Here is a 3,045-nt window from a genome sequence, read left to right on the forward strand (position 1 = left end):
GAAGAAGACAAACGGACGTAGTCGAATGGTTCCTCACAAATGCGATGTTATCGGAACCAACCCGAAGAAGCAACACCAGAAAGAAGCACACAACATAGTAAATAACCAACACATGAACATGGTATGATATGCGGGATGCGGTATGCGGTGCATATGCATGATTTGGAAAGGAATGATTGAACCTGGCCTCAACTTGGAAAACCAAGAGTGCCATTGGAAAGAGGAGTTGATTTCGGTCGAAATCGATATAAAGATCACCGCAATCGGATGCACGGTTTGGAAATGGCAAGCAAAACAAATATGGCACCGGTCTGCGATAATCAGCAAGTAGCCTTCTAAATGCATCAACATAAATAAGCTACTGCACCCAAACATGGCAACAAAATAAATGACAGGGATCCACTCATGATGCTTGACAAAAGATGAACACTAAGTTACGGCTAATTCACTCAATAGCAGGTTCAAACAAGCATGGCAAAAGTGCAAAAGATAATAGGTTTCAGACTTAGTGAAATTAACAGCATGTCAGGAATTTATCATCAGGAAGCAATGTTTAGAGCATGAAAACTACATGCTTTAGGAACTTATCATGGCAAAGCAAGGCATGGCATGAAGCTACTCAAAGTACATAACAAAAGTCCCTTAGTGACCATGAGCCAAAAGGGATCAGAAAATACAATTGCAAGTATGTGAACATAGCAAAAATATAAACAAATCCAGACTTTGTGAAAAACTGGAGCATGCAAAACAGTTAACGAGTAGGCATGTTAACGAGCTCGATGCACTCACTACAAAGCATGGCATGACAATCTAAGCATACACCCAGCAAGAAGACATGGCATAGAAGCTAGAAAAGGCAAGAACAACATCATAGCATGCACGGAACAATAGCAACAACCTCGGCAAAATCGCTAAACATGTTAACAATCTGCCAGGAACATTTTATAGCAAAAGTAGAGCTCGATTGACTCAAGCTAGGGTGCTCCATAAATGCAAACAAATACATGGATGGATAGAGCACCACAATATTAACAAAACATCCTTACTGATCATCCTCAAAAGAGGCACGGATCACTAGGAAACAACATGAACATATGGCATAAAAACAATATCAGGACAAGGACTTAGTGAAATTCGAAGTCCCTGAAATCAGCATCATTAAGTAAGCTACTTTGCGTGCTTGTGCTAGTCACCACAAATATCACAAAAATACATGGCATACACCCCTGTAAAGATGGCATGGCATTCTTCAAAACACATGTAGAGCTCAGGATCATAGCATGCACACATTAATCATGGCAAAAATGACAAAAGTGCATTTGCTGAAACAGATCTGAAACTATCCTCACATAACCCTCTTCCAACAGCATTTCGGGCATCAAGATGAGCTCAAATGAAAATGATGCAATGAGATGAAATGATGTACTCGTCGAGACAGACATTTTGATATGCTACACGCACGAATCGGAGCAACGGTGATGAAGTTATGATGCGTTGAAAAATGCAAAATATTACTGGGACTTGGTGGAATTCTCACCCCGCGGAAAAAGTCAACGCGGCGTGGGGATCGAGGATGGCGGAGGATCTGACCGGAACTTCGCCAGAGGGGGAGAGGATGGCGGCCGGAGAGGACGGCGGCCGGAGAGGACGGGGAGGCGCCGGAGGAGAGATCCCGGCCGGATCCGTGCGGGGGGTGAGGCGCGGCCGCCGGTGGCGCGGTGGTCGCGGTCGAGCGCGGGCTCTGGCGCAGAGGCGAGCTCGCCGGAGTTGCTCCGGCGACGCGGCTCGGCGGCGAGGTCGCACATGGCGGTGGCGAGGTCGGCGCATGGCGGCGGTGAGGGAGGTGGGGCCGGCGCGGGCGCGGCCAGGGAGGCGGCGGCGGGATGGGCTCCGCGGGCCCGATCCTGGCCCGGCGGGCCTGGCGCGGTGGGAGGAGAGAGAGGGCGGCGATGGTGAGGTGGCGAGCTCCGGTTGGCTAGAGGTGGCGGCGCGGACATGTCCGGCGCGGGGAGATTTTGTCCGGTGTCGCGAGGTAGGAGGAGCTAGGGTTTCATCCGCGAAAATTTCGGGGGAAGCCACATATATAGGTAGAGGGAGGTAGGAGAGTCCAAATGGGGTGCGGTTTTCGGCCACGCGATCGTGATCGAACGACCGAGATGATGGAGGGGGTTTAGGTGGGTTTTAGGCTACTTTTGAGAGGTGTTGGGCTGCCGCACACACGAGGCCTTTTCGGTCCCTCGGATAACCGTTGGAGTATCAAACGAAGTCCAAATGGCACGGAACATGACAGGTGGTCTACCGGTAGTAAACCAAGGCCGCATGACAAGTCTCTGTCCAATCCGAAAACGTTTAACCCCCCCACACCAAAAGAGGTAAAAGGGGACACCGGGTGACATAGGAGCGCCGGATAGCAAAACAGACAACGGGGAAAATGCTCAGATGCAAGAGACGAACAAGTATGCAAATGCGATGCACATGATGACATGATATGAAATGCATGACACGCAAGCAATGAAAAGGCAACGACAGCGAATAACTAGAAGACACCTGGCACATCGGTCTCGGGGCGTCACAACACTCCACCACTACGAGAGGATCTCGTCCCGAGATCTAGAATGGCACCGGAGGGAAAATGGAAGAGAAAGAGGAGAGATAAAGCTAAGTTGCTCCTTTGACAAACGAGTGAGACCAAAGAACCTTGAAAAAGGTTAAGCCATTTCGAGAAAAGAATACAACGGAGATGACGAAGTTGAAAACACTCCGTTAGAAAAGAGGGACAAGGAAGAACAACTTCGGGCAGCACTCCGATTGAAAAGAGGTGCAAGGCTTGATAAGGCAAAAAGAACTTGAGCAAAAGGGCACAACACTCCAGTTAAAAGGATAGGCATGAAAAGAACATGATCTTTGACAAAACGAGATGATGGGTTGAAAAGAGCAACATGACAATGCCTCCGGAACAAAAGAATAGAAGATAGATAATTGAAATAGGAGAATGGAGAAGAAAATGCCAACTTCTGTCACGAAAGAGCTTGAAAAGGCATACTT

The sequence above is a fragment of the Triticum urartu genome, chromosome 3A (assembly GCF_056163025.1).
Source record: "Triticum urartu cultivar PI428250 chromosome 3A, HENAU_Tu73, whole genome shotgun sequence".
Taxonomy (NCBI): Eukaryota; Viridiplantae; Streptophyta; class Magnoliopsida; order Poales; family Poaceae; genus Triticum; species Triticum urartu.